At 41.2% G+C, this 19,099-nt stretch overlaps 1 protein-coding gene across 14 annotated transcripts in view; it reads right to left on the bottom strand.

Moving 5' to 3' along the window:
• The window catches only part of dock9b (dedicator of cytokinesis 9b), a 332,554-nt gene that overhangs the window by 180,592 nt on the left and 132,863 nt on the right, over window positions 1-19,099 (bottom strand). The window lies entirely within an intron of this gene.

Here is a 19,099-nt window from a genome sequence, read left to right as displayed (position 1 = left end):
ATTATGTCAATGCAAGGCTTTTGAATACAGTTTAATTTGATCTCTATACGGGAAGTTGCAGCCTCAACCCATAGGCATTATTTTTAAAAGACAATTTAACAAAGAATCCAAGATGGTTATATATTGCACAAGAAGTATTCACGTAAGAAAACGTGGATTAGTAACAGTTACAGCACCCAAATGCAACAAAGGAATTTATTCTGCCTAAGAATTAAAGGCAACAGAATTTCCAGTATTAGGGTGAGGGTGAGAGAACCTGCAGTTAGGGAAACATTGAAATTAGGGTCACCTTTTACAGCGCACAGCTAAATGCAGTTTCACCAACAACCTGAGATTTGCAGGGTTGACTAAAAGCAGACCTGTGTGTCTCACAATTCTCCAATTCCTAAATATCTGTCTTCTACTGGTTTGGATGCTGTGCACTCTATCCCAAATTTTACTGCCTTTCCTGGGGATGATTCAGCTGCATAACGTCCAAAGCCATTCTAAAGCTCCATCCCAGGTCCCTTTCATCTTTTCAAGCTAAGGTCTCACTTTCACAGGTTCTATAGGTTACAGGCTGCACCAAGTCCCCATTTGCCCTGCTGCTTCTGACTTGCTTACTTTCTGGGTATTGCAAACCTGTTGGTGCAAGTGTCGTTCTGAATTTTTATGTAGAATTTGCTGCACAGGAACAATACTAGTCTGTTCGAAAGTTTCTACTCTACAAGTCTTCTCCCATTTTATCTACCTCAGCTCAGCATTTCAGCAGATCTTGCTCTGACTTTCTCCCTCATGTACTTGTCCAGTTTCAGTTTGAAAGCCTCTAAGATGCTGATCTCAATCACTACCTTTGGTAGAGAGCTCCACATTCTAAACAGCCTAAAGCTCTTTTATCTTATGTTTCTGCTGGATTATTTGGTACACAATTGTAATATACTAATGGCCGCTAGTTCTGATCCTGTCACAAGTGGAAACATTTTCTCCATCTGTATCCTCCCTACTCCATTTATACATCAACTGAGTCACTGCCGTATCTTTTCTTAAAGCAAGTTCAACTTATAGAGTAGTACAGCATGGAAACAGGCCCTTCAGTCCAACCAATCCATGCCGACCATAATTCGAAACTAATCTCACCTGCCTGCACTTGGACCATATCCCTCCAAACCTTTCTTGCTCATTTACTTACACAAATGTCTTTTAAACATAACTATACCTGCATCCACCACTTCCTCTGGAAGGTCATCCCACACACAAACTACCCTCCGTGGGAAAAAAAAATGCCCCTCATGTCTTTTTAAAAACTTTCTCTTCTTGCCTTAAAAATATGCCCCCTAGTCTTGAAATCCCCACCCTAGGGGAAAAAGAAAATAACCTGTCACACACCTTACCTAGATCCCTCATAATTGTATGAGCCTCTATTAGTTGTTTAAGTTTTCTCAATAGCTGTAATCTCTCAGGTGGTTAGAGAGTTAAGAAGGGTGCATGAGGCCAGGGAGGAATTTGGAAACAGAAAGAAGAATGTTTTAAGATTGAGGATCAGCCAGAACAGAAGTAAATGTAGGTCAGTGAACAGACTGGCAATAAATGAATAGAACTTGGTGCGAGTGAGGGTATGAGCAGCAGTTCTGGATGAGTTCAAGTTTACAATGTGAATACCGTGCTGTGGCAGAAATGTTGGATGAAGGAGGGAATAATTGACCTTCGTGGCTTGCCACACAGACATTGCACGAGGCATGATGACGGCTGGTTCCTGAGCACTGCATTTGAAACACATTGAAGTAATTTCCCTCAGTGGTTTGTGGTAAGTGCTCAGCAGAACCTTAACATTTTTTTTTATCAGATGCTCATAGTCCCATTGACAAAACATAAATCATTCAAGCTCAGTTAACCCAAAAGACAGTGTTCCTGATTGTTCTCCCTACAGACACCAGCTGTTGTGGCATCACATCCGGAGATATGATACTTTGAGAGCTACGGCAGTACATTAGACTTTCAATGAAGATGGGTACAAACAGGTTCTTGGATTTTACAAAAGGTCCAATGCTACTTAGCTGAAAACTCTTGTTTAAACAATAAGCCATGTCTCAAATGTAACCAATACTTTTCACACCAAGCTTTTTAACCTAGAGGCATAATCCTGGGCAGATTCACAGGAGGAAGACACATATTAGATTCTCAATAAGAAAATAATCAAGCTTTTTGGGTGAAGCTTTAAGCTGGAGTATTATCCTTCTGTTATTGTTCATCACTGGTCTCCCAAGAGGCACGTAACTTTTACACTTCACACCTGACTTTAAATGAAAACATGACTCAAACTAACTCTGACGTTCAACAACAACTTATACTTAAACAGTGCCGTTAACATAATGACATGTCCGAAGGAATTATTAAAGTGAGCCACGTAAGCCGATATTAGGTCAGGTGACCAAAAGCTAGTCAGAAATGCAGGTTTTAAGGAACACGTTAAAGGAGGAACATGAGGCAGAAATGCTGAGAGGCTTAGGATGGGGAATTCAAGAGCTTGGAGGCAAAGCAGCTGAAGGCCTAGCCACAGATGTTGGCGTCACAACAAGTGGGAACACAGAAGAGAACAGAATATGAGAAGCAAATAAATCTCCAACCATAGTGAGGGTGTAGGAGACAGGAACTGGCTGAGGCCACAGAAATTTGAAAACAAAGATGATGATTTTTTTTAAAAAATCGACATTTTGCTTGACTTGGAGCCATTCTAAATCAGTAAGCAGAGGTGTGATAAGGCAACAGAATTTAGAGTGAGGCAAGACATAGGCAATGGAGCTCTTATCGGTCTCAATGATAAAATAAACCACCCAATGAGGTAACAGGTCAGTCAGCTGTCCAAAAGTTTAGCTGATGAGGTGGGTTTTAAGTCGGAAAATGAGGTAGAGAGGCCAAGAGGCTTAGGGAGGGAATTGCAGAGCTTAGGAAATGCAAGACCTACTTGCTTTAACATTTTATGAAAAGGACTTGAAATAAAAGGTGGATTATTTTCAATGAAGAGGATCAAAAGGCACTAAAGTAGGTCAGTGAGCAATCATTTAAACTGGACATCAGAAAGTATTTATTGCATTAATGATTATATATCTGAAAAAAAAATCAGCACAGCATGGATTTTAGTTAGATCCATTATGTGAAGATTAATTGTTTTCAATGACTGAAGAATCATATCAGCAAAAATGTTTCCATACTGCACTCATCACAGTAAGACAGCCTGACATTAGCTCCTACTGCTGTGTTCAGATAAGCACACTCAAGTTGCAGATGTTCCTTATGGAAACTAGTGAATTATGGCAACCAGGAAACTCACTGTTCAAAGTGTCCATATGTTACAAAGTGTAGATGTTAAATAACTAAACTGCAATGAGTTAGCATCATGCAACTTCAAAGCAGCTAGGACCAATTAAATGTGCAAATGATGGAGATTGTCAGGATCTTTTTGTCCTTATTTTCAACTATATATAAAAAGTATAACTTTTATATATATATCACTATATATAAAAAGTCAATTGAGTTGAGAATCCTTTAACCATCAGCTAAAGCGCTTTAAACCCTGGTAGAGTCGTTTATGATCTACCAATCACAAAGGTTTCTCTGACACTCTGCACTTCTGTATTCTTTACTGGGCTGATGAAGTCAGTATTTCTTGCCCATTCCCAAATCCTTCAAGAAGACAGTGTGTGTGCTGTTTCTGTGAATCACTGCAGTCTAAAAGAGGTTGGGGCAGCCACAGTGCTGTTCAGGAAGGAGTTCCAGGATTGTGAGTCAGTGACAAGAGAAGGACAGGATAATACAGTTCCAAATCAGGGCAGCGTGGGGCTGGGAGGGAAACCGGCTGGCAGTTCACAAAAGCCATGTTGTGACTGGTATGTCGTGAGCTCAAGGGAATTTGGGGCGAAAAGGAAGTGAGCTGCAAGGGGATGCTGTAAGAAGTGCTTGCTGACGTGAATGTTGGCCTAATTTGCAAAAGCACCCTTGGTTGCAGAACACAGTGTGATGATACTGTGGCTTTAAGGGTGTATTTTGTGCTGATCATTTTTGAGGAGAGATTTTGAGCCGTAGGTGGTGAGGTGTCTACTCCAAGCCATTAAGTAAACAGCTTGAAAGGCCCTGGGCTTTTTTTATTACAAGTTGAAGTAATGGAAGCTGCATGAATGGGTTTGATTTTGATTTGACTCTCATGTGTATGTTACAGTAATAAAATACAGTGAAAAGCTTTCATTCCCAAGGCTCCCACTGACCCAGGGTTTTGGTTTAACTCTCAGTAGTTGCTGGGGTTTTAAAGTTGATTGTTGAAACTGCTACATCTTTCTCTTTATTACAGCTAAAAAGCTTGGCTCCTCATCCTGCAGCCAGAATCACATGTGAGGCAATCTGTTTTACTGACTTTGCCATTGCCAAAGGTGTGTTTATGGGATGTTACTATATTTGAATAGTTGCAGTTTAGTAGTTAAATAATCTTTTATTCTGTTAAGTTTTCCAATTGAGTTAAAGTTAAACCAATTCTTTTTATTTTGTTTGTATTTTAACTGTAGATTATTATAAAGTGTGTTTTTCTTAAACCCAAGTAGTGTAACCAATCGAATCACATAGTGAACACAACACCTTAGACCTGCCTATAACATAAGAAAAGACTAGGATCTAGGCTGTCTACTTGATGTATTTTAAGGGAGTTTAGTCTGGTCCATAATATTTGAGCATAGAACACCCCTCCACAACTACCCTGTGTCTTCTATCCATCCCCCTCCCATTTATCTCACCACCTCTTCAGCTCACAGCCTTATTCCTGATGAAGGGCTTTCGTCTGAAACGTCGATTCCTCAGCTGCTGCCTGAGCTGCTGTGCTTTTCCAGCACCACATTCTTGACCCTGATCTCCAGCAGCTGCAGTTCTCACTTTTGCCTTCTAACCAACGTGTATCCACTTTACCAGCATATCATGTGACTTAATCTTCTGGACCAGCCTACCATGAGGGAGCTTGTCAAATGCTTTAGAATGACACATATTTTGCTGTTTAATTCATTTGGGTCTTTTGATTTTGGACGTCCAATCCTTGGGGTTGATCATATAAACAGGATTCATTTGATTTGGACTGGAGTCCTATACCACAGCTTCTCAAAGCATATGTCTACAGACAATGATCAAACAAATGTACAGCTGCCGGAAAGTGATCTCATTTCTTCCTAAGCTTCCTGTGAAATGAGTGAAAGGTTCAGTAAATTCCAAAATTCTACTTGTTGACCTATCAACCAGAAAAGAAAAAAAAACTTACAGATCCCACAGTACCTTTTCAGGAAAAGCAGGGGACAACATTTACATAGAAAATAGAAAAATACAGCGCAGTACAGGCCCTTTGGCCCTCGATGTTGCGCCGATCCAAGCCCACCTAACCTACACTAGCCCACTATCCTCCATATGCCTATCCAATGCCCGCTTAAATGCCCATAAAGAGGGAGAGTCCACCACTGCTACTGGCAGGGCATTCCATGAACTCACGACTCACTGAGTAAAGAATCTACCCCTAACATCTGTCCTATACCTACCACCCCTTGATTTAAAGCTATACCTCCTCGTAATAGCTGACTCCATACGTGGAAAAAGGTTCTCATGGTCAAAGGTTCTCATTAGACCTCAACCAACATCACAAAAACAGACAAGATGATCATTTATTATATTTATATCGCGAGTTTCCTCACTGCTGATCGTACCCAGATTTCCCATGACGGTGTTATTTGTTGTTGACTTTCCATCAATTAGTAGTCTTACAAGTGCTAGGGTTATAGCTAAACAAAATCATTTTTACATTTTACTTGCTCCCTGTGAGGCTGTTTCTGGATGGGAGCATGAATTCTAACCAACTCACTCACAGCAGCAACTTACAATGTGAAATACGGTCATCAAAGCTCCACGACTATTGTAGTGTCATTTCAGCACATATCGTCCGTTGAGTCTGTGCTGGCTGTCTGGACAGTAATGCAGGGAGTTCCGTCACCCCCACCTATTTCCGTAACCCTGCAAGTTTATTTTCTTCAAGTGTTCATCTAATTTACTTATGAAATTAATATCTGAGAACCTCTAGCAATTAAAGATGCATGGTCTGGTCACGACTGCAAGTAATTCTGGGAAGAAAACTTATTTGTGTAATTCACATATTTTGGCTTCTCTTGAACTCATCAGTTTTTATCATTGGATGGAGACAACAGCATCATAGTTCTGTTTCTTTACCATGAATCCAGAGACGCATTAATGCTCCTGCCATGGCAATGGAAGGAATTTGAATTGATTTATCATTAATAAGTCTAGCATATAATGCTAGTCTCATTAACAATGATCAGATCCCAACTGGTTCACTAACATCCCTGGGAAGGAATTCTGTCTTCCATACCCATTCTGGACAACATTGACTCCAGACCCGTATTAAGATGACTCTTAACCGTCCTCTGAACTTCGGAACAGGAGTAGGCCATTCAGCTTGCTGAGCATGTCGCCAAATTCAATACAAACATGGCTGATCTAACACTAAGTGTTTTTTATCTACCTGTCCCCCTAACCCTGTAAGCCACTGATAATTAGAAATCTATGAATCTCAGCTATAAACGTACTCAAAGATTAGGCTCTCATAGTCCTCTGTGCTACAGAATTCCGTAAGTTCACAACCCTTCGAGTTAAAAAAATTCTCATTTCTAAATACCCTTACCCCTTATTTTTAAATTGTATTCCCTCTACCTGGTTCTAGGCTTCCCAACCAGGGAAAACATCATACTAGCATCTACCACCTCTATCCCTTTCTGAAGTATTTTGTAAGTTTCAATGAGCTCACCTCCCACTCTTCGAGACGAGTTAATACGTCCATGTTGCCCAATTACTCTTCACAGGACAGCTTGGGCAGAAGTCTGGTGAGCCCTTGTTAAGCTGCCTCTAAGGCAACAGCACTCTGACCAAACATGCACATAACATTCCAGGTCAGTCTAGCTAAGCTCCAATGCACTTGATGTAAGACTTCACTACTCCTGCTCCTAAATCCATGTGCGAGATGCGAACATTTCATTAGCCTTCCTAATAGCTTGTTGCACCTGCAGTTAACCTTCAGTGACTTATCGTCAAGAATACTTAAGATTGCTTTGTATATCTACACTTTCCAACTTCTTATGAAATTTAACAAATCTGTTCCTCCTACCAAAGTGGATAAGCTTTGCCATGATATTGCTCATTCGCTGAATCTGTGCAAATCCTCCTGAAGCCACTTTCCATCCTCACAATAAATGCCCTGAAATGGTCTCACAAACTGCAGTTGGCTTACCAACCTGCTGATAGGCTTAGGGTATAATGAAGAAAAATATAAGAGAGCATATAGCATAATTAACTAACCCATGCATAAAACTCAAAACAAAGCATCTACTATTGGCTGTGACGATTGGGCAACATTTGCTAAACAATTCTGAGTGCACAAGTACCCACACCAGCAACAAAGTTGACATTATCAGCTAAGTTCATAACATGATTATTTTATGCTTGCTAAAAGCAACATAAATTCATGGATAAACTAGTTCTAAAAAACAGGGAGTAAATTCATGCCTTGCGCCTTTCTTGAATTATCCAACACCTTGGAGTGCCCAAAATTCTCCATTATCTTCTCCATGGTAAAGTCTTGGCCAATGAGAAACAACTTTCCAGCCAACTAGCACTATTTCCTTCTCTAGTATAAGAAATTGTTTGGATTTTGGCATTCATTCATGTACCCTGATGGATGCTGGGCAGAAAGCTTTAGTAATATGTCTCTCTATTTAATCTAAAATAAATATTCAGTTTCTGCTGCTGTGGCAAGGAGGTGACCTGTGAGGATGACCATCCCGGAAGGAAAAATCAGTAGATCTTGGGAGTGACACAGGCTAATCTGCCGAGTTTGCACTCTTCAAAATGGAGCTCCAGTCTGCCCAACACATTCATTTCCAAGTATCATTGGCTTTGCCCTGTGGAGTAATTCACTTATCTGATCATTGGCTTTGCCCTGTGGCCTATGAGTGTGCAAGGCATTTGCAGGCAGGAATCATGTGACCAAACATCCAGGAACATGTCCAAAAGGAGTTGGCAGCTCATGTGTGAGGTGTGACATTGGATTTCTCTGGCACCACATGAAGAATCGTTATTCGTGATTCGCTTTGCCCGCCAACTGGGAATACTAAAGGTTTAACTAAAAAGATGCAGGTTAGGACAGCAAAGACAGGTGAAATTAATCATCAATTTCAAGTGTTTCTAAATTCTAAATATGTTCAAGTGCAGAATACTACTTGGAAGACTCCCGAATTGTACAAGCTGGGATAAAATTAACATCTGTTTAACTGGATATTTTCATGCATTAAAAAGTTGGTTTCTCGACATATCACAGAAATCATCATTATCACTGTATGCTGTCTGACAAAAGCAGATCTTTGGTTCATAGCCTTCAGCATGATTCTCTCTGCCCTATACCTGACTTTATTTTCTAATAACTCACTTCAACTTTCATGCAAACTTGTTAAAAAAGGGAAATGTACTAAATTTATACTGTGTGAGTGACTGCATTTGCTACACATGAATTTAACTTGTGGAATTAGATTCTAAATTTAGCTCCAACTTTAATAAACATGATGTTCTACCAAATATATGTTTATGAAGATGTTCTAACCACTGAAAGAAAAATTTGCATTTATAGTGCCTTGCACAACCTCAGAATGTCCAAAGTGTTTTACAACTAATTAAATGTTTTCTGAAGTATAGTGACTTCAGGAATGTAGGAAACACAGCAGCCAATTCACACTCAGCAAGTTCCTAAACGAGAAACAAAATACTGACCCAATCTGTTTTTGTAATCTTGATGGAGGGAAAAGTGCTGACCAAGGCCCAAGGGATAACTCCCTCCTGTTCCACAAGGTAGTGCACCTGATCTTACGCATCCAACTGAGAAAGCACTGAAAGCCTCAGTTCAATAACTAATGCAAAAGATGGTACAAATATGACAATGTCTTACTCTATCAGCTCTTCATTGGGAGTGTCAGGCTAAACGTTATGTTCAAGTTTCTGGGAGATTGGAACCAGAATCTGGTAACTCAGAAACCACAGTGCTACCCAACGAGTTGCAATTGACACCTACACTAGAATCTCTACAGTGTGAAAGCAGACCATTCGGCCCATTGAGTCCATACCAACCCTCTGAAGGGCAGCCAACCCAGACCCAATTCACCCCCCACCCCCCAAAACACAACATCTCCATAACTCTGCATTTCCCATGACTAATCTACCTAGCCTGCACATACCTGGACACTATAGCACAGCCAATACACCTAACTTGAACATCTCTGGGCTGTGCAAGGAAACCCACGCAAACTCCACACAGTCTGTTGAGAGTGGATGGAATTGAACCCAGATCCCTGGCCCTGTGAGGCAGCAGTTCAAACCACTGAGCCACCATGCTGTCTTACACTACATGTTGGAATTTTAAGATAGGTGACTGGAATACTTTGCTTCATTGCAACAGTAATCTCAGAATGGATTCATTTTGAAACTAATTGGGGGCTTGGACAAGTATCAAATCAATGTCAAAAGTCTTATCTGTATGTCATAAAACAATGGGATTCCATGTCTTCTTGGCTACATGCCAGACTGTAAAAGTCGGCCAAAGCATTCCAAATTTCAACATCCATTTAATTAAACCAGACATGCCAAATTACTGAATCTTGGAGAGGGTGTGCAACGTTGGTTATGATCTTCTCAAATTCTCTCCAGGATGGAGAGGATGACCTGCAGAGTTACACACGTCAGATGGAGTCAGGCTTTTGTCTTTGTAACAATGGCTGATTTCCAACCAAAGGAGCATTTGAAGAGGCCCCTCTAAACCTCACTGCCCTTGGTTAGGGAAAAGAATGGATCAAGACAGGATGAGCCAAGAGCTAACCCCCCTCCCGAACTCCGAACCTCCTCCACCCCTGTAGGCCTAAATCATCTCTGTACATCTGCAATTCTGATATCTTGTGCATCCCTGATTTCTACCATTGGTAGTTGTGCTTTTAGTCCCGAACTTTGGCCCTAGCTCCCCATTCTCTTCATTTAGGACACTCCTTCTAGACTACCTCCTCTAGTCGTACCATGCTTCCGGTCACCTGTCCCAATCTCTCATATGAGTCAAGGTCAAATGTTGCCTGATAGTGCTCCCAAAGAGCCTTGGGTTGTTGGATTAAGTTTTAGAGTCAGTGTCAGAGTCGCACAGCATGGAAACAGACCATTTGGTCCAATACGTCCATGCCAATCAGATCGAAACTGATTTAGCCTCATTTGGCCCATATCCCTCGAAACCCTTAAAGAACTGATTTACTGAATTCAAGTGAAAAGGAAGAACATTTGGATTCAGACAATCCTAACTCGCTCCATTGTTCCGCCAACTCTCGTGCTTGGTATTTCTTTTGAGATCCAAACCAAACTTCACTTGATTATGGGCCAAAATCAGGGATGCCAAATGTGGGATCTAAATTTGCATTTCAAGTACTCAGATAGCTCTATCAATGCCAACTTGGCGTAGGCGTTACCTCCTGGTGGAGAGTTAACCAGCTGCCTGGCCGAGAGTGAATTTAAAATATATTCTGCCTTATTTCAACAGCTGCCAAATTTACATTCTGAAACTGGCTATGCATAACTTTATTTTCCTTCTAATTTGTTCAACATTTTCAGGAAAGCATTTGGACCTGAGAGGTGCTTTCTTTTAAAAATAAAACAGCTCTCTGTTCCACAGCATAAAGTACACAATTGTCTGATTAATAAGGTAACAGACAGAAGGAAACCTGCAGGAGAACATGCCCAGCAAATGACAGCTCCAAATCGCTCAGCTGTTATTTCATTCTCGGGGGCAAAACAAAACATCGAGCATAAGACGTGCGAGGGAGGGAATGAGACAGAAGAAAGAGAACACAAAAGAGAAAGAGAGAGAGATACGCAGAAAGCAAGGGGGAAAGTGAAAAAGAGAAAAGAAGGGAGCAAGTGGAGGATGACATTAATTCTGCCAACCCAGAAGAGGATTGTTAAGTTCATATTGTTGCTATTTTTACATAACATTTTCTATGCTTGGAACAGGAGTGTTGACTGTTTTAAAAAAAGAGAATTACACCACCACTGTTAAATAAACATAGAGTCATAGAGATGTACAGCATGGTAACAGACCCTTCGGTCCAACCCGTCCATGCCGACCAGATATCCCAACCCAATCTAGTCCCACCTGCCAGCACCCGGCCCATATCCCTCCAAACCCTTCCTATTCATATACCCATCTAAATGCCTCTTAAGTGTTGCAATTGTACCAGCATCCACCACTTCCTCTGGCAGCTCATTCCATACACACACTGCCCTTTGTGTGAAAAAGTTGCCCCATAGGTCTCTTTTATATCTTTCCCCTCTCACCCTAAACCTATGCCCTCTGGACTCCCCGACCACATGGAAAAGACTTTGCCTATTTACCTATTATGGTTACATTTTCAGCAAGAATTTTGTTCCAACATCAACTCTGTCCCAGCAATATTGGGGAAACAGAGATTGTCAAGAATGTCTATATATCAAGGCATCTTAACATCTCTGAAAGCTGGGCCAGCAGTTACTGCTCAACCCTAATCATCCCTTGATCTGAGTGGTTTGCCAGGGTTATTTCAGAGGGTTATTAAGATTGCGGAGGGTCTGAGCTCAGATAACAAAAGCAGATTTCCTTCCCTAAGGGTCATTAGTGACCCAGATTTTTTTTTTTAAACAGTAGTCACCATTAGGCCAGATTTTGACTGAATTCAAATTTTAGCATCTGTCATAATTGAATTCAAGCGCATGTTCCCAGAGGATTATCCTGCTGTTCTGAATTACTAGCCCAATGGCATTGCCTCTGCCTCCTTTCAATCATTTTGAACTTCAAAACTGTTGGCATGTGGTAGTTTCAGTTGTACAGCAATCAGTATCAAACCCAAACTGCAGAAGTAACTTTTACAATTTAATCCCAAACCTACCCTCAATCTTGATACACAGTGAATTTTATATGAAGGTAAAATCTTTTCTCAGAATATGGAATATCTGATGGATCTAGAGCTCCATCATTGCTGCAGATAGTCTGACCTCTGAGCTTACAGATGTTACTGTACATTATACATATATAACTGACAAGACTACATTGCTTCCATTACACGCAGAGTGATTGGAGACAAGCATGTGTCTGCCAGGGTGCAATCTGTCAAGATGGAATCTGTTCAGTAATATAAACTCCCCTTTTTTCCCTTCAAGTAAAAAAGGGAACCCTTTGCCTTTGACAAGGATGAATATATATTTCAGTTATAAATTTAGATGGTGTCATGGGTATACAACACATCCAGACGTAGTTCTTATATGGTTATCATGAGTTGGTGGTGTAGCTTCAATCTGCTGTGTGATAACCGTTATCATGGATGTACAGGTATGTATCTTCAATAGCCATAACCTTCATCCTGTGTGACTGGTGGTTGATGATAAGCTATTGGACTGTATTGTCTATTTCTTCACAAAGCTTGATTACGGCTTATAACAACGTCATATCATCTATGCCAGACACAATGAGGTATTATTTTTGCACAAACTCATGTGCCTAAATAAAAATCTTGAACTCACCCATTTTGACCTGGTTTAAGTCAGGACAACTGACTGCATGTCTGTTCACCATGCTCTCGTACCAATGTCTCCCTTCTTTACCACACTATGTCATGAGAATATAGTTTGGGAATGACAGCATGAGGCAGAAGAATAGTATGGATCAATCTCCTAAGCATGAGCATTGCCAGTGAGTATAAACCTTTGTACACAGGAGCAGCATGTACATTTAACATCACTATCCAAAAGTCTTGGCAAGCTGCTTTGCATTTAATGGCCATGGATTTTACCAATACATCAGTGCATTTTGTGAGACTGCAACTAAGGATAGTGAGGAGAAGGGATAATGTATTGAACACCACATCTCCAGCATGTTCCATAAGGATGTACTAGTGTATAACAAACTGTTGTTGGATATAATCTGCACACTGAACATGCTGAATACTGTGCTAGGTGTATCTACGAGTGATATCTTTGGCTAATAACACAAAAGGGAATTTGGTGAAATGGTTGGTCATAATGGACAATATCAGAGGTCGTCTTGATACATGGCTTAGAAGGAATCTCATGTGGAAGAACAGGTTCCCTCGATTACAATATTGTTGGAGAAATATTTCACACATCATGATGAGTTAATTGTAGTTTTTATTTATGTTGAGACAATATATTCACATGCCAATCTCGCAGTTTTTCCTGCATCCATGCAACTTATATCAATATGATCTAACTTATCTTCACAGAATTACGAGCTGTTTGATCGAGAAGATTACATTCCTAGAGAGTCATAGAGGTACAGAGATGTACAGCATGGAAACTGACCCTTCAGTCCAACCCGTCCATGCCGACCAGATATCACAATCCAATCTAGTCCCACCTGCCAACACCTGCCCTATTTTCCTCCAAACCCTTCCTGTACATATAACATCCAAATGCCTTTTAAATGTTGCAATCATACTAGCCTCCACCACTTCCTTTGGCAGCTCATTCCATACACGTACCACCCTCTGCGTGAAAAAGTTGCCCATTAGGTCTCTTTTATATCGTTTCCCTCTCACCCTAAACCTATGCCCTCTAGTTTTGGACTCCCCCACCCCAGGGAAATCACTTTATATTTATCCTATCCATGCCCCAAATGATTTTATAAACCTCTATAAGATCACTCCTCAGCGTCCAATGCTCCAGGGAAAACAGCCCTAGCATATTCAGCCTCTCCCTGTAGCTCAAATCCTCCAACCCTGACAACATCCTTATAAAGCTTTTCTGAACCCTTTCAAGTTTCACAACATCTTTCCGATAGGAAGGAGACCAGAATTGCACGCAATATTCCAAAAGTGGCCTAACCAATGTCCTGGACAGCCACAACATGACCTCCCAACTCTTGTATTCAATTCTCTGACCAATAAAGGAAAGCATACCAAATGCCTCCTTCACTATCCTATCTACCTGTGACTAGTTTCATGGAACTATTAACCCTGCACTCCAAGGTCTCTTTGTTCAGTAACACTCCCTAGGACCTTACCCTTAAATGTATAAATCCTGCTTAAATTTGCTTTCCCAAAATGCAGCACCTCGCACTTATCTAAATTAAACTCCATCTGCCACTTCTCAGCCCATTGGTCCATCTGCTCAAGATCCCGTTGTAATCTGAGGTAACCTTCTTCGCTGTCCACTACACATCCAATTTTGGTGTCATCTGCAAACTTACTAACTATACCTCTTATGACCACATCCAAATCATTTATATAAATTGGCAAAAATTAATGGACCCAGCACCGATCCTTGTTGCACTCCACTGGTCACAGGCCTCCACCACCACCCTCTATCTTCTACCTTTGAGCCAGTTCTATATCCAAATGGCTAGTTCTCCCTGTATTCTATGAGACCTAACCTTGCTAACCAGTCTCCCTTGGGGAACCTTGCTGAACACCTTACTGAAGTCCATATAGATCACATCCACCACTCTGCCCTCTCAATCCTTTTTGTTACTTCTTCAAAAAACTCAATCAAGTTTGTGAGACATGATTTCCCACGCACAAAACCATGTTGACTATCCCTAATCAGGCCTTGCCTTTCCAAATACATGTACATCCTATCCCTCAGGATTCCCTCCAACAACCTGCCCACCACTGGTCTATAGTTCCCTGGCTTGTCCTTACCAAGCTTCTTAAACTGTGGCACCATGTTAGCCAAGCACCAGTCTTCTGGCATCTCACCTGTGACTATCGATGATACAAATATCTCAGCAAGAGGCCCAGCGATCACTTCCCTAGCTTCCCACAGAGTTCTAGGTACACCTGATCAGGTCCTGGGGATATATCCACCTTTAAGCATTTCAAAACATCCAGCACTTCCTCCTCTGTAATATGGACATTTTTCAAGGTGTCACCATCTATTTCCCTACTTTCTATATTTTCCATGTCCTCTTCCACAGTAAATATTGATGCAAAGTACTCGTTTAGTATCTCCTTCTTTTCCTGTGGTTCTACACAAAGGCTGCCGTGCTGATCTTTGAGGGACCCTCTTCTCTCCCTAGCTACCCTTTTGTCCTTAATGTATTTGTAAAAACCCTTCGGATTCTCCTTAATTCTATTTGCCAAAGCTATCTCATGTCCCCTTTTTACCCTCCTGATTTCCCTCTTAAGTATACTCCTCCTGCCTTTATACTCTTCTAAGGATTCATTCGATCTATCTTGTCTACACCTGACATATGCTTCTCTTTTTCTTAACTAAACCCTCAATTTCTTTAGTCATCCAGCATTCCCCATACCTACCAGCCTTCCCTTTTACCCTGAGAGGAATATACTTTCTCTGGACTCTCATTATCTCATTTCTGAAGGCTTCCCATTTTCCAGCCATCTCTTTACCTGTAAATATCTGCCCCCAATCAGCTTTTGAAAGTTCTTGCCTAATACCGTCAAAATTGGCCTTCCTCCAATTTAGAGCATCAACTTTTAGATCTGGTCTATCCTTTTCCATCACTATTTTAAAACTAATGGAATTATAGTCGCTTGCCCCAAAGTGCTCCCCCACTGACACCTCAGTCAACTGCCCTGTCTGATTTCCCAAGAGTAGGTCAAGTTTTGCACCTTCTCTAATACATCCACATACTGAATCAGAAAATTGTCTTGTACATACTTAACAAATTCCTCTCTATCTATACCCTTAACATTATGGCAGTCCCAGTCTATGTTTAGAAAGTTAAAATCCCCTAAAATAACCACTCTATTATTCTTGCAGATAACTGAGATCTCCTTCCAAATCTGTTTCTCAATTTCCCTCTTGACTATTAGAGGGTCTACAATACAATCCCAATAAGGTGATAATCCCTTTCTTATTTCTCAGTTCAACCCAAATAACTTCCCTGGATGTATTTCTGGGAATATCCTCCCTCAGCACAGCTGTAATGCTATCCCTCATCAAAAATGCCACTCCCCCTCCTCTCTTGCTTCCCTTTCTATCCTTCCTGCAGCATTTGTATCCTGGAACATTAAGCTGCCAGTCCTGCCCATCCCTGAGCCATGTTTCTGTAATTGCTATGATATCCCAGTCCCATGTTCCTAACCATGCCCTGCGTTCATCTGCCTTCCCTGTTCGGCCCCTTGCATTGAAATAAATGCAGTTCAATTTCAGTCCGACCTTGTTTTCTGCAATGTTCCTGCCTGCCCTGACTGTTTGACTCGCTTCTTCTCTCAACTGTACCAGACTCAGATTGATCTCTTTCCTCACCATCTCCTCTCCCGAGCAGCTCTAGCAAATCTCTCTGCCAGTATATTAGTCCCCTTCCAATTCAGGAGCAATCCATTTTTCTTGTATAGGTCACTTCTACCCAGAAGAGATTCCAATGTTTGAAAAATGTGAATCTTCTACCATACACCAGCTACTCAGCCATGCATTCATCTGCTCTGTCCTCCTATTCCTGCCCTCACTAGCTCACAGCAATAGGAGTAGTCCAGATATTAGTATTCTCGAGGACCTCCTTTTTAAATTCCTACCTAACTCTCTATATTCTCACTTCAGAATCTTCTCCTTTTCCCTTCCTATGTTTGGTATGCTTTCCTTTACTGGTCAGAGTATTGAGTACAGGATTTGGGAGGTCATTTTGCGGTTGTACAGGACCACTATAGGAATATTGCGAGCAATTCTGGTCTCCTTCCTATCGGAAAGATGTTGTGAAACTTGAAAGGGTTCAGAAAAGACTTACAAGGATGTTGCCAGGGTTGGAGGATTTGAGCTATAGGGAGAGGCTGAACAGGCTGGGACTGCTTTCCCTGGAGCGTCGGAGGCTGAGGGGTGACTTTATAGAGCTTTACAAAATTATGAGGGGCATGGACAGGGTAAATAGACAAAGTCTTTTCCATGGGGTCGGGGTGTCCAGAACTAGAGGGCATAGGTTTAAGATGAGAGGGGCAATTTTTTCACGCAGAGGGTGGTACGTGTATGGAATGAGCTGCCAGAGGAAGTGGTGGTGGCTGGTACAATTGCAACATTTAAAAGGCATTTGGACAGGTATATGAATAGGAAGAGTTTGGATGGATATGGGCCAGGTCCTGGCAGGTGGGACTAGATTGGGTTAGGATATCTGGTCGGCATGGACGGGTTGGACCGAAGAGTCTGTTTCCATGCTGTATATCTCTATGACTCTATCTATGACTCTATGTCATTGGTTCCAATGTGTACAATGACCTCCTGCTGGGTTCTTTCTCCATTGAGAACATTCTGCACCCTCTCGGAGACATCCTTGATCCTGGCACCAGGAAGGCAACACACCATAATGCTTTTTCGCTGCTGGCCATAGAAACGTCTGTCTGTGCCTCGGACTAGAGAGTACCCTAACACAATAGAACTCTTGGAACCCAACATACCCCTCATTGCATTACAGCCAGCCTCAATACCAGAAACTTGGCTTTTCATGCTACATTCCCCAGAGAATCCATCACCCCCTACATTTTCCAAAACAGCATCCTTGTTTGAAATGGGGATAGCCACAGAAGACTCCTGCACTACCTGCCTACCTCCCTTCTCTTTCCTGGAGTTAACTCATCCATGTGACTGTATCTGCAACTTTTCTCCCTTCCTATAACTGCCATCTATCACATTCCCTTGCTCTTTTAAATTCCTCATTGCCTCTAACTGTCTCTCCAACCGATCCAGTCAATCTGATAGCATTCGCAACCAACAGCATTTATTGTAGATATAATCCTCAGTAACATGTAAACTCTCCCTAAACTCCCACATCCAACAAGAAGAGCATATCACTCTACTAAGGGCCATTTTTGCTTCTTCCAATCTACAGACCCAGAAAATAGCACTGTCTTATTCCTCTACAAAACACTGCTCCAAGCTAACTTAATACTTATGGCTCATATTTTTAAGTTTAATCAAGAGGCATACCTCAATAAAGCATATAATCAAGAAAGAACCCACTCTACTCACTACTGCAGACTTACTGTAAGGCCACACTTAAAAATATCCACTGATCTGTTTCTGTGCTGTGACTTCTCCCAAATAGGTTCCTCCAAGATCAGTTGTGAATTTGACTGTTTGTTAATTTTCCCAGACGCATTCCGATGTCCAGTGATACATGAATTAAAACAGCAAAGGCAGTAACTGCGCAGGTTCACTGCTGTCAGTTAGCAGTGTGGGTTTCTTTCTCTCTCCTGCACTGACCTCACTATGTGCTATCTTTGTCTGTTCCTTTCCCTTTTAAAAGTGCTGTTTTTTTGAGTTTTTATCCCTCCAAAGTTCCAAAACAACGCAACAGCATATAAAACAGTAATTGCTGCTCCTGGAATTTGAGGAAATCACCTCCAACACCTAAGATACTTCAAAAAAGGAGCCGCTTGTTACAACCAAAAATATTTCCTGTCCTCCATCTTGGATTACCCAGAAAATTTGTATTTTTGAATGAACATGAAAACTCTACCTCAGGGATCTGTTGGATGTATTCAGGACCCACCAGTGATAGTGATCATTTTGGCAGCTGGTCATTCTCAAATATCGCTTGCTGAATCTGCTCTACTCAGCTATGACCTAAATGTCATTCGATGCTTCAGTCTCTAATCTCTCGGGCTGTAACTGATGGGCTTGTTACCTTGTGGTTCACAAGAATATGGAGATCAGTGAATGCTGTTGGATAAATAACAGAACGTCCATCTTGCACTGGTTTTTCAACTACACAAAAAAGGTTGTCTGTAATGAGAATCTATATTGATATTTAAGATGGTTAAAGCCAATGAATTAGATATTGGACCTGTTCTAAGCAGTTAGCCTATTTTGTGTCAACTGTGCCAGTGACACTATGCCAGTTTCCTGAGTATATCTTTCTGTAAGATGCATGTAGGGATTACATTTGTATTTAGTGTTAATTTTGACATGTATTGTCCATTCCCTTTGGTTGAAGGTAAATGCTTCAGCATTTCTGATAGTATCCATGTGGTGTGTCAAGTTTATTGCATATAATGTCTGACTGGGGTTTACAAAC

The sequence above is a fragment of the Chiloscyllium plagiosum genome, chromosome 6 (assembly GCF_004010195.1).
Source record: "Chiloscyllium plagiosum isolate BGI_BamShark_2017 chromosome 6, ASM401019v2, whole genome shotgun sequence".
Classification (NCBI taxonomy): domain Eukaryota; kingdom Metazoa; phylum Chordata; class Chondrichthyes; order Orectolobiformes; family Hemiscylliidae; genus Chiloscyllium; species Chiloscyllium plagiosum.
This window is presented reverse-complemented; position numbering and strand designations above follow the sequence as displayed.